We start from the raw sequence: 14399 nt of genomic DNA, 5'->3' as shown, positions 1-14399 counted from the left end.
TACAATTGTGGATAAAGGCAGGGAAGGCAATACAAGGGAACAAGACAATATAAGAAGGATTCAGTTGCCTAAATGAAGGTGTCCAGTGTCATTTAGGATGTTTTCCATCACCCAAGATAACTGCACAGGGCAGGATTTAGGGGGACTCTGGCATCCCTCTGGAGCAGCAGTGGAAAGTGCACAATGCCTAAAATTACACTGTTTGGGTAAGCAATTCTCACGCTGTCAGTCCTATCGATGCGCAGTCCTTAGTGCTGGCACCTTAAACTTGTCAAGTTTTTCATAGGCCTCACACTAGTCAAGAACTGAGGAACTGAAGGACAGCAGTAACATGGCTCTGCAGATTAGTACAGGACAATACTCAAAGCAGAATGGAAGAAAGGGTGCTTGCTTCAAATGCTAGATTATAATATAAACAATCATCTGGGATGGCTGATGGAAGGAGCTGCCGCCTTGTTTTCAATGCTGAATGAGGGACAGTAGATGGGACATGGTACTTGATGACTGGTGAAATTCAAAGTGAAGTATGATATGACCAAAAGACCAGATTAGGGAACTTCTCTGTGTAGGAGCATTCAGAAGAGGCTTAATGAGGAAAAGACTGCATTTACAAAGGGCAAAGAAAGGGATGCTTTTGTCCACCAGACAGAAAATGAAGAGAACCTGAATATTGAAAATGTCAAAGGCTTTGAGATGCTGTGCAAGAACAAGTGTAATATTTAGACACTGATTGGACATAGGGTCTTGACTGACATCTGAATCAAAGATGCTGCCCAGGACTCTGGGCCAGCATGGGCAGACTGGCAGCATTCCCCTCCAGGAATGAGAGGATGGGGAAGTATGCCAAATGCTGCTTAGCAAATCCCTAAACAGTCCACTCAGTGATTCGTGGAGATGAAATGCATTGACATTGCTAGCACTTGCAGCCCTTTCATTTTGCAACAATTTTATTTGACTGTTACAGGTTTGTGACTACCTTCAGCAAGTTTTTATGTGGCAGCCATGCCTAAAGCGTAATCCTAAGTCTCTACTCAATTCTGGAAGACCTTTTGTAGCTTCAGTAGCACACTGAGCTCAGGTTTCTAGCAGACGTAACAAGGAGGTAAAAAAAAAAAAAAGAAAAAGGTTATTTGAGACAAATCCCAGTTGATTTATGTCAAAAGGTTTTCTCTTCTCCAGGAGATAGCACATCTAAGATAGAATGACATGAGTGCTGAGTCTGCCTGATGGTTTTCCAGTTCAGCACAGGCTCTTATTGATGCTGTAACACTGCTGCTGCGTAGAATGATCTTTTGGATACCTCAAGAATTTAAGACATTTGTCAGCTGCATTTTGCAGATCCTATTTGTAACACAGGACTCTTCGGATTCAAAAAGCTTTACACATTACCTTTTTGACTTCAGACAGAAGCTCACTATTGCATTCTTCTGCACTGAATAGAGGCTTTTACAGTGTAAATGTGCCCTTATCTAATTCACAGGATTGCTTCCAGCCAGCCAACACAACTGCACTTAACTGTGCAGTTGTTAAGAGGTTACTTTATTTCATCTTGAACAGGTCGGGGTTTTTTCTTGCTTTCGTCTCCCAGCAGGTTAAGATGAAGGAAGGATGGAGGCATGGAGTATGTACAAACTTACTTTATTTAGGTCTTCCTTGAGGTGAATCCCTACACCACTGAAGTTATTGCATTAGATCTTCCCGTAACATCTTTGTTACTGATTCTGGCCGGACTTTTTTGTTGATGATTAATTATACCTTTCCATTACATTATAACTTTCATTGAGAAAGATTGCAATGCACTATTTTATTTCTGTAAAAACTCTCAATTTAAGCACCCAGTTGAATGCAGCCCTTTCCTGCATGCTGTGGTTACTCCAAAGCACTAAATTCCCTATTCCCGTTGCTCCACTGCTCCTTCCTCTGCACCCAGCCACACAGGACACCTTCTCACTTCTGCCAGCTCTGCCTTTCACTGAATCCCCAGTGAGAAGCTAATTCAGAAAAACTCATCCAAAAAAAGAATGAACATTTTTCAGCTGGTTTTATGAGCTGAACTGGCTCACCAATAAGTCAGAGCTGGCACAAAAAATAGGGCAGGACACTGCACCTACAAACAGGTCCTAACCTGATGGAGCCAGAGCAGGGAGGTGAAGCTGAACCACCCGTCTGGGAGGTGTTTTGATTGCACGAGTGTTTTAGATGAGCTCAGCTGTCTAACTGCAGACAGAGGTTAATTAATGGCAATTGTCTGAGCTGGACTTGTCTTGGACCAGAGTTTAAACAGAGACACGTGCCCTTTAATGAAAGCAGCCTTCTGCTGTCCTTGAAAGTAAGGCAGGTTCACTAACACTGCTTCTTGTTAAAGTCTCCAGGCCAGTTTAACACCTTGGCTCAAATGAGAAGTTATCAACAACATCCCCTCCTGCAGCAGCCTATTTAAAAAAATTAAAAAATAATCTTCCCTGTTGTTACTGCCAAATCTATCAATAAGATGTGCTGAGAAAGAAGCTCGATGTGATAAATCTGTAAGTAGTATATTATATTGCTTTTATTTTTGTGACTCCATCTGAACTGAAAAATCCATGAGAATGTCACCTGGACAAGGTAGTGAATTACTCAAATAAAGAGCTCTGCCCCTTCTGTTGAGGTATTTCTACAGTGCAGAGAGCAATGAGGGCTCTGGTTCCTGCTCACTGGTCTGCTGATGCAAATGAATATGGAGTATCAGCTGCAGATGAAGTCTCAGGCACTGGGGCAAGGACACTGAACTCCCCATCCTTGTTTGTGGCTGGACTGGATTGAGGATTCTTCATTCTTGGCTGCCTACAAGCACAAGTTCATTAGTGTTTTTGGAGAGTCCTCACTTTCCCTAGCCCAGCCCAGCCTACTGTCTGGTGATGAGCACACAATCCAGGCAGCGTAGGCTTGGATGCCCTTGGGCAAAAGATTCCAGTGTTTGCCACCTGGGTTGTTGCAAGTCAGTAAATGGTATTTGGGACAAAGTGGATTCAGTGCAAAGTGTCTCTGACAAGGATGGTGCAGCAATCTGCTTCTTCCTGGCACCCCTGTCTTCTTCTCTGTCCCTCATTCCCTAGCTGTCCTCTTTTGCTGGCCTGAGACTTTTATGACAATCATTGTGACAGTATATTGCCTAAAACATGTTCAAAAGAGACACGCTGTTGTGCTTGGCCTGATCTCTATCTATGCTGTGCATATGATGGTCAATAGTGGGATAAGGATAGTGGGACATCTTGGGCGGGGGGGACCAGTGTGGCACAGAATAGGGAGGAATGGGTAAGGAGGAATGGAAAGTGATAGGCCAAGACAGCAAAGAGCCCCCAGCACTTCTAGGAGTGCTGATAAATCAGCACAGGGGCTCATTTGGGGACATGAGCAGTGGGTGGGAGACAGGATGAAACTTCACTGAGTACTGCTGGGCTGGATCTGGGCAGGGAACAGAACATATCTGTGTGGGGAAGCCAGCAACACTCAGCTGAGTCAAATGCCCTTCATCCTTCCTAAAACATGGGGTTATTTCCTTCTCTGGGTGACAAATTTACCAGCACCCCTTCTACCTCACCTTTTTACAGTTAATATAGCTACACACTGATACACCTACAAACTATATAGCTCAATGGTTACAGACCTTCTCATGGGTGATATAGAGATAGAAGTACAGCACTCTTAGTTGACACAATTTATCTCCAGAGCAGAGAGAAAATTCAGGACACAGGGGCACGATAAAGTCACTGTGGCATATGAAGTTAGTGCATGCTAAACTCTGGTCTGTAGCTGTTGGTATCTGCCTCTGTGAATGCTCTCGCCCAACCCCTCACATGTCAGACCCTCCATGAGAGAGGCTTAAACTGTAATGCATCATGCTACAGCCAAGGTTGGCTAAGTTTCTGAACAGGGATAATTGTTCTGCCTTACCTCACAGATGGCAACTTGATAATCTACAGTCTAGGCCCTGACCCAGGAACTCTTGCAGCACTCTGCTAGACCTACCTTTTTGATAAATCTCTAGGCTTTGAAAGGCTGTGTGTTTATAACACCTTGTGACCAGCTTGTCTTAGAAATTAAGGAGCATTTTTCTTCTGAACATAAACATGAATGTAGTGTAATTCAATGAACTTCATTGAAGTACTTCTGGATTTACTTTGGTATAGTTGACAGCAGAATTTGGCTCTATATGTGTTGGCATGTGCTCTATGGGACATTGTGAGAAAAAACAACAAAGTTATCCTTCTTAAACCATGTTTCAGCTTGCCGGTGGATCTGAGCTTTAAACACTACACTCTAGTCTAATGCCAGAAATTTTACCTACTTTCAGATCTCCTCATTGTAAACTGTCTGCCAAGGCTTGAAGACTGTAGGTGTAAAATACAGTTAAGGAGTTTTACACTCTGAGACTTGCCAAGCAAAGTAGAGTCCATGTCTCTCCTGTATTAATGACTTATATTGTAGCATGTCTGGAAAACTAAGGCTTTAATTAGCAAAAAATAGAAAATGCTTTAAAACATAACCAATCTTGGTACATTAGTGCTACTTCTTAGAATATAAGTTTGAAAAGGTTTTCATTTACTCTTACCAAAGGAAAAAAAAGTGAATGTAGTATCATGCTGAAAGTTTTGATTCCTTCTGGTTAGCCACAGAACAGGTATATGTACAAGCAAGATTTCACATAATGTAACTGTGCATTTAAGTTACTTACTTATATTTAGCCTTTGTCAGCAACAGGATTGTCCTCTTTATCAGCTGAAGGCTAACCGCATACTGGCCTGTATCAAGAGGAGCATAGCCATAAGAGTTGATTATACTCCTTTAGTCAACACTCATTAGCTCACATCTGGAACAGTGTATCCAGTTATGGGCCTCCAATACAAGAAAGACACTGATAAACTTCAGCAAGTTCAGCAGACAGCCACCAAGATGGCTGGAGGCTGGAGCATTTACCCAGTGAGGAGAAGCTGAGGGAGCTGGGCTGGTTCAGCCTGCACATAAGACAGCTTTTAATAGCAGTCTTCTAACACCTACAAGGAGGTTATTGTGAAGACAGAGCAAGGCTGAACTGCACAGTGGGAGAATGAGAAACAATTATAATAAATTGAATCAGGGAGATTCCAACTAGATACAAGGAAAAATTGTCTCCATGGGGATAACTTTTCATTGGAACTGGTAAACTAGAGAGGCTGTGGAACTGAAGAACCTGATTTGAATACAGTGTTGACCCTGCTTTGAGCAGGAGGTTGCCCTAGAGACCTCTCTGAGGTCCCTCCCAAACTGAATGAGTCTGTGATGTTGTGATCTTACAGAGGCATTTGCATCAGTGAAAGTGAATGTAGCAAGCTACCAAAACAAAATGGAAGTTTATTTTGTCTGCATGCAAATTCTGATACATTGTGCAATTTAAAGCAATAAAAAATGACATCATCTTGACTTAGTTTTCTCTGCTCTGTACCTATCAAGTTTGTCATGAAGTCATTAATGTCAAGCCAAATTAAATGAGAATAGACTTAGGTCCATTAGTTACTTCTGATTTACTAAGCAAAGTAAATAGCTGTATAAGCTTAAACAAAGTTATACTGTCAACTGAAGGAAAAGCATAAAAAAGCCCCAAATGCAAAAGAATGAAGAGAGCAAAAAAGATTAAAAACGAAGGGCCAAGTTGTCTTTATTATTTTCCATGATGTTTCAATATATTTTGGACATTTAAATAAGTGTTTTACTACTCCGTTCTTTGGATCACATTCTGACTTCACAAGTTGTGTCTATCCCATAGCAGCAATATGAATTTCAGGATGCTTGGTAGACCTATAACCTGGTGTCTGGGGCACCAGTCTGCATTTAGCCTCAGCTCAGAGTGTAAAAAACTTAGGTAGTGCCAGAATTTAGAATGTACTCCAAGTATTCTGCAGGGCAAAACCACCCTTAACTCTTCTGCTTGAGCTTATCATTGCAAAGACTGACGGGATAGCTGGAAGCCTTGATTTGGCAGGGCTGCCATTTAGTGTCTGTTTGGTGTCTTCCTACATTCTCTTTGGAACATAAGCATAGCCTACCTCGAGCAAGGCAAGTATCATACACAGACATTTATTTTGGTCTCTGGTCCACCCCTTGGGACAGTTTACAATGCAATGCAGATGCAGTAGTTTAAACAGCAGTCAATGTTCAATATTCTTGTGACAAAGTCTTCTGTCTTGTGGCATTAATATGTAATGGGCTAGTTGTATATGAAGATGCACATTTGATTTACAGTTGCATTCACATTTAATTGCCAAAACAAGTCTGGTACGCTTTTGAAGTTTGCTTATTATGGATTCAAATGCCATTATTCTTATTGGTCTGACTATAAAGCACCACAGAGAAATCTGACAGAGAATTAAAAACGGACCCTGATATCTCCAGTTGTGTACAAGGGTTGTACATGGATACCACTGCTAATTTTGAGGGGGAAAAATAGCTATGACTCACTGTTGATCTTGTTAAGAACAGCAATGGATAAATGATTGGGTTAACCTAGGTTTCTAAGAGGGAACCTTCATTTTACTTGGCTTATGCTGCAATTATTTTAAAAACAGCTAGATAAAAAGACTCATTAATCTACTTTCCTTCAGTGTTTTCAAACATGCTGCAACATAAAATGCCTGATAAAATTATTAAGATTATTTATTTCACAGTCTCAGTGCCTTTACATGTCTGAATGGCACCCAGCCAGCAGTCTACTCAGAGTAGTGTTTAGTGTGTGCAGGAAAAAAAAAATGGTTAGAAAAGCTATTTTTTACAGTAACTTGCTAGAGTATTCTGGATTGTATGATAAGCATTCTCACAAAAGGCAAATTCACTCACGTTTCCAGACAATTCAATGAGTAAAAAGCACAAAAAATTCCAAGACTGTTTTCTTTCTGGTTTTGTAAAATCTTGATAGGTAAAGTTTTTCTTTAGATACTCCCCACTATCACATTGTTATCTAAAGATGCAGAAAAGAAGTGGGGGAAATTGACTTTAAAACATAGGTATTTTGGTGAAGGGTCGCAGTCCTGGATCAAAACACAAACAAACCACTTATGTTCCCAAAACACGATCTGCTATAGCCAACAGTTAACTGACTCACATAGCGTAAAGCTGATTAGCCAAGATTTTACTTCTTTCACTTAGTAGATCTTTATGAGTCTCATTTTGCCACTCTGGCTCAAACTGAGCTGTAGCTTATTCCTCAAGGCATGCCTTTGATTCTAGTTGCTCTATCTAGACTCTACTCAGGATGACTAAAACTTCCAGAATCTGGTTTCATGTGTTATATTTAATATTTTCAAGATAGCTGGAGGCTTGGTTTTGGTTGCCAAGTCTTTGTAGCAAGTAAATTCTGCAACCAAAAAACCAGAAGATAAACCACAGATACAACCACAACAATATCTTAATTAACAGAAATCACCCTCAAGTTGTGATTTTAACCTGAAAGGTGTTCTCTTTCTTCCCATTTTCACCATTGTGTCTGCTTTAAATCTCCATGTTCTGGTTACCATAGGGTATATGGCCACAAACACACAGATCAGTCTCAGCATTGGTGCTAGTAATGAAATCATAGCACAGGGTGTGATTCTACAACCCTTGTGTTGTGAATCCATGTACCCAGGCTGTAATACAGTAGGACTGATTTAATTATTTTGGTTTAGGATACCAGGAGTTATGGTACATTCTGTACAGTTTCTCAGAGACCTTCAATATTATAAAACTTAGAGGTCTGATTCTAAAGAGGCCTGGTATTATAAAACTTAGACGTCTACATTGCTTTGTAAGAGCTATATCACATTCCCCAAACCAGAGTCACAGGAGCCAGCAATTTAAGTGGGAGTGGCTTATAATAGTCAATAGGAGATGCTGAAGAGAAGAATGTATCTTAACTCATTGAATTATATAATAATTTACATCAGAATTTCCCTCTGAAGGTCAACTAGTCCAACCTGCTTCTCAAAGCAACTCAAAACTTGTTAGGGCAGATTGTCCAGTGCCATATACAGTTGAATTTTGAATGTGCCCAAGAATGGAGATTCCACAACCTGTCTGAGCAACCTGTTTCAGTGGTTTATCACCTTCACTGTGAAGAACTTTTTTCCTTGTATCTATACAGAATTTTCTGTGCTGCAATTTGGTTTCACTGCATCTCATTTTTCCACTGTATATACTTCTGAGAAAAATTTGGCTCCATCTTCTCTATAACCCCTTCCATTCCCCGGCAGGTTGAAGGCAACAATTAGATTCCCCTTTGACCTCTTCTTTAGGCTGAACAGAAGTTGTCTTTGCTTCTCTCTTTATTTCCCAGACCTCCTGATAATCTTCTACTGGACTTACTTAAGTATGTACAAGGGAGATCGCAACTGGACATAGCACTCCAAACACAATTTCACAAGTGCCAAATAGAGGGGAATAATCACTTTTCCTGAATGTCACACATTCTTGCTAATATAGTCCAGGATGCTGTTGGTCTACTGCTGACTCCTGTTCAGCTTGCCATCCATGATGGCTGGTGGTCTGACCAGGTTTCCATCCACTTTGTAGTTTACTCATCCAATCTATGTCTCTCTAAAGGGGAACTATGGGAGACTGACTGTCTATAAAGCCTTGCAAGAATCATCCACCTTACATATACTCAAAACAGAGCTCAGTCAAGGGTTCCCCATTCAGCTGAGTATTCATTCACTGCTAACATGCCTGCCTGGTTTCTTGCACAATGGCATGAACTACTCTTGTGCTTTCAGGAGTTTGTCTTTGAAAGCCAGCTGCCTTTTCTAGGCCCCTTTGCCTTCAGGAAACCCTGAATAAGCTGAAATCAGATCTCTTGGAGCCTAGGATCATTATTCTGCTACTTGCTATCCTTATTTCCCCCAGGTTCTTAAGCTCTACCATGTCATTGCCACTGCAGCCAATGCAGCCATAGACCTTCATACCAACTCTTCCTTATTTGTGAACAATGCATCCTCCAGCTGGTTAGTCCAGCACCACCACCCCAAAGTTTTCCTTGATGCACTCCAAATATCTCCCAGATTGCTTGTGCCTCCTAACGTTGACTTTCCAACAAATGTCATGGTAGATAGGTTTCCCTATGGGAACAAGGACCTGCCATCATAAGGCTTCTTCCAGTTGTTTATAAAAGACTTTATACAATTCCTCCCATGCACTGGCAGGTCTGTAGCAGACACCCACTGCAATACCCCCTTTGTTAGCCTTCTTCCTTTTAATGATATGTAAGTGACGAAATGTCGTGGAAACACTCGTGTCAGAATGGGACTCACAGCCTGAAACAGTCTCCTGGATTAAGATGCTTTCAGGCATGTCTCAATAGACCCATTTTAGTGGGTTCATACCTGGACCTGATTCATCTCCCACCACCTGTGGATATCCGCATCCCCCCATATAGATACGCCCTTGATCATGTGCCGTTGACTTACAGCAGCCTCTAAAGATGTGTGCAGAACTGGGTTCAGCTTCTTTCTCTCCCTGCCACCTCTTCATCAGCTATGGTGTTTTAAAAATCATGATGGTACTGATCTATGTCATTTTACATACAAATGATTTACCTCATTTACATACAAAAATCTGAGAGTCATCAACAGACATTAAGCTTTGTCATAATGTCTTAAATTCCAGACACACAACAAAGCTGAACAACCTACATTCCTTGGCCAGCAAAAACCTGGACATCTGTAGACCATGAGTGCCTGTGGGGCTAGGCAGAGTTTTTGACAATTTCACTCTCAGGTTCAGTGCCTCGGTTCTATAGAAACTCCACTTTAGGCACTCTGTGGATTTTAACTCTGGCTTTTCATCCTTTGAAATAGTAACTGAAGACACTGAATTTTTTCAGGGACAGCATATTTCTTGTAGTGACATAGTTCTACTCAAGGATGGCATTGTGAGGCAGCATCTGTACATATTCTTTCCTGAATCTTTAGATCAGTTGGGCTAAATTAACCTTAGTCCAAAGGTACTTTTCTGCCTTGAAAATCCAACTTAATATCTCTTTTCTTTGGATCAACATCAGTGCTAATGGTGACAAATATAAGACATTTGAGGTGACTGCTCTGCCATTCTTTCATTTTTAGTAATTGTGCCTTAAACTCAAACATAGACTAACAAGAAAGGAACCCTCATTTAATTTAGTTATGTCTGCATTAACTCTGCAGTGCTAATAGAAACTAAGTGTAGTCAGATACTATTTTTGTCTGGGAACTAAGCAGCTCAGATGCTGAATGCAGACAGAGAACTGTTCTGCTGACTAAGAAGCTGCTTTTTATATACAGTCATGTCTCTCAGACGAGATGCACTTAAAGCAGTAGTTTTGTATCAACGGTTGACACTGAATTAGCAGAAAGTTTTATGTGTCTCAGATCATGTGTGGTGATGAGATAGTTGTGCACCTGTTTTTGTCCGTGTTGTGGTGTTGTATTTTTGGACATGACTCACCCATGTAACCCTCCTTCTGGAATGAAGTTGCTAGATTACTTTATAATTTTCAATATAACTGGAAATGCAGCACATGATAGGGTGAAATCATGAGTTACTTTTTCATCGTAATGGTATATTTTTGATATTTTTGGTTTGATATGCTTTGTGTAGAAGATGTAATGGTAATTTCTGACAGGTTCTTGTATTTGCAGGCACTGTTGGTGTAGCTATTATGGTCCAAGGATTTAAGCAAGACAAGATTTGTAGGTAGTGATAATATCTCTTGTTCGAGAAACGGATATAGCTAGAAAGATTAGGCACACAAGCCACGCTACTGGTGTAAACAGAAGTAGCAGATGTCAAAGGTAAATGCAAGCTGAGGGTTTAGCTAAATATGTATCAATGAGACAATTTTGGAGAAAGAGAGACAGGTAGTTTTATCTTCCAGACAGTAAGTGCCTACCTCTTTTTCTGCTCTTCTTCATATAACCATGACCTTATTCTCCTGGGTAAGGTTCCTGAGAAGGAAAATTGACAATTTTCTTATTAGAAGTTGATGAATTTTAATTATTTCATATTATGGACCTAAGTCAAACATCTCTGAGGAGAAAGCCACATAATGAACTATAGAGAAACACAATGAATATAGAGCAAGTCAAAGATATTCCAGCAATAGACAGAAATCAGAAATTCTCTTTCAAAGCACAGAAGATACCAAACAGAGATGTAGAGCACAACATTCTTATACTTTCTTGGTAAACTAAACCCATCCAGAGAACACACTATATACACTACCTGGCTTCCCAGTTGTGTATAGCAGCCCTGGGGTCAGTTGTGCAGGGAGTTTTTTATCTAGAAATGAGACTGTGGGAGGTGATCTTTTTACAATGAATACCAATCTCCATTGTATGGTTGAAATTGTCTTCTGTTGGCTAGGAGCATTTTTAAGACAACTCTTAACAGCTTCATCATCTTACTGTTTTACTTAACTAAAAAGAAAGGTTAAGACACATGGATTGTTGATGAAGAAATCAGCATCTCTGCCATTACCTAATGACAGCCATTTGGCAGCCTTTTGAAAGAGAAAAACAGATAAAGATATGGTGAATAATACACTTGCCATTAGTTTGTCAAGTCAACATATTAATGTGATTTGGGTCAAGTTAGTGGTTGCTGAGCCAAGCATTCATTGCTTCACTAAACCCTGGGAGTAGTAGGAGAAATTGGGGAAGCCTGTAAGAAAGTTTAGTTTGGCAAAGTGAAGAGCCAAATAAAGGAGAACTCCAAGGGGAGACTTTCTCCATCAGCTTATATGACATGGAGAGTGAGCAGGGGAGTTAGGTTATGGCAAGTCAGGAAATCGGTGAGGGGCAATAGTTAGTCCCAGTGGGATAGCTCTGAGGCAGGAAACAGGAAAGACTGTGAGTCTGTTGACCTCCTGTTTTCATGAGCTCATAGGCCAATATCCTCATAGGTCTGCTAACGGCAAAAGACAGAAGTGTTTGTTTCTCAGGTTAGGGGCTCTAGTTTCTTTCATGTGGGTTCAACATTTTTATCGGCCTTAATGAAAGTTTCATTCATATGAGATGAAGAGAGCTGGCTCTCCCCTGAGTTTCCTGTATAATCAGAAAGATATAACTCTGTGTTTATGTTAAGGACAGAGGGGCAGAGCACTACGTGTTGTGTCTTACTGCCTGCTCAGTCCATTACTTTTCCAGTAACAAGAAAAGCAATGACTACAAAAGGCAGTGATTATACTGCAGCACTGATATCAGTCAGATCAGTAATGACCATCGGTATTCTTCTCTAGATGCATTTCAGAAGTACAACACAAAATTTCTACTCTTCATGAGTAATATAGATTAGCTGGTGATGGAATACAGGTGGGTTCTGCTAGCATGCCCTTGGGTATTTCTATTAATCCTATTCTTTTTAGGATATCAGAAAGAGTGTACTAGGCACTGAGATCACACATCCTGCCCTCAAACTTGTCCCCTATAATAATAGTGAAAAAGCAAGTCTTCTGCTTGCTGAAAACAGCATCCTGGTACTATATACTGACAAGTATCATAGTTTCAGCATTGTTTAGTATTAATTGATCAATTCATTTGATCAGAACAGGGTTATTTACTGTACCTTCCCCCTTCCTGCTAGCTGTCGGGTACACTCATGTCATTAAAGAGCTAATTTATATAGGAGTTTCCTAAAACATGATCTGCTTCCATAGACAGGTAGAGCTTTCACACGCAACTGAATGTATTAATATATTTTGCAGGTGAAATTTAAAGCACTCTGTTCAACGTCCACTGTAAAATATATATGCAGGAAACAACTATTCCTAGTTCTTTTCAGCTATGGCAAAACTAAAAGCAAAAAATGTGTGTCCAAAATGTGCAATATGGTCCTGCAGAACTTGCGCCAGTCACATAGAATATTAATGTCACCGTTTCAACTCTAAACTGAAAAGTTCTTTCCTTTTTTTCTTTATTTTCCTTTTTTCTTTTCTTTCAGACTAACAGTCAAGGCTTATATAATGGTGGTGCACCAGATTTCATGAATGGGCAATTTAGCATGCATTACTATTTATCTGTATGGAAAATACAGGCCACAAGCATATTTTTTTTTTTCCCCCTCACTTAGAAGTGCTTTTTCTCTCATAGATCCTTAGCAGCTTGAACTATGAGAAGTGTCTTCCAAGGAATGGGAAAACAGATTAAGTAACAGGTCTGTTTTCCTTTCCAAAGATTTTTTTCTTCCTGTTCAACCTGAAGTTGACAGAAGGGAAGCTTTTACTTCCATGGAAAATGTTGTCAGTGCAGAACCTTAGACAACATAGGCTTTGTGGTTCTGATTTTGTACAGAATGCAGAGTGGATGGACAGCTAACCATGTAGACTGAAAACTTTCTCTCTGCTGATCTGGTACAGCAGTAAGCATCTGTCGTCTCACTGTAGCTGACAAGGCACATATATCTTGAAGCTGGGGGGTGTCCTTTTTGCAAATATGCCTGTAGGCAATTAGATAAGGGAAGATGCTGTTCTTTTTCAGAACAGGAAAGAAACAAGCATCAAAATGGCCTGGCCCAGGCCTGTCCATTCTAATTAAACCTTGGCTCTCAGGATTCCTACAGCAGAGGAAATCTTCACCTTTATGGAGGCCAGTCTTTTTGGAGCCAGCTATCGATTTTTATTTTGGCTGGTAACAAAGTCATTATGAAGTGTTCTTCCATAAAAGGCAAATTGTCCATCCATACAGAATGTGTTTCACTAAGGTGAGGAACTGGAGACTGCAAACTGTGGAGGATGTTATTAAATTTCTTTGCCTACAAAAGCAGCAAAACACCTTGCCAACTGTGCTACTGTCTACTCATTAGCTTTTACGACTTGTATTACACTACTTCCTAGCCTCATTGTGCCAGCTGATGCAGAAGCAAAGAATAAAATCCAGCCCCTTTTTAGCTCAGCCCCCTTAATATTTCTTGGAGGGGCAGTATCAAACCTGTGAGAAACATTTGCGTAAGCAACAAGATTCCTGTATTTCTTTGACAACAATCTGAGCTGCAAAGAAAAATTATTTTAGCCTGAGCTAAGAGTGGTTTTGCCTTAGACAACCTCAACTTCCAACAGTCTGAGTCAGCAAGAAAACTGCTTCTGAGTTCTCCAGCATACTAGAACAATGAAGGCAGATTAACCTCCAAAGAAATGTAGTAATTGAGCCGTTGCCCTATATGAACCCTCATAACTTCTGGCAGAAATTATGCTCTCACTGAAGCTTAGTAGGATTTTCCCATTGACTGCTGAGAAGCCAATATTTCACTATCAATTCTCAGAGCTATTCCTGCCCTGCCCTCTCCCCCCCTGGAGTGCATGGAGAACACCTGTGCAATTATTGCTGTTTAGAATATACACGTTTGATAAAATATGCAAGAGATTTTAATTCTATTCTAGTCAGAAA

The sequence above is a fragment of the Gavia stellata genome, chromosome 7, assembly GCF_030936135.1.
Source record: "Gavia stellata isolate bGavSte3 chromosome 7, bGavSte3.hap2, whole genome shotgun sequence".
Taxonomy (NCBI): Eukaryota; Metazoa; Chordata; class Aves; order Gaviiformes; family Gaviidae; genus Gavia; species Gavia stellata.
Note: the sequence above shows the minus strand (reverse complement) of the source record.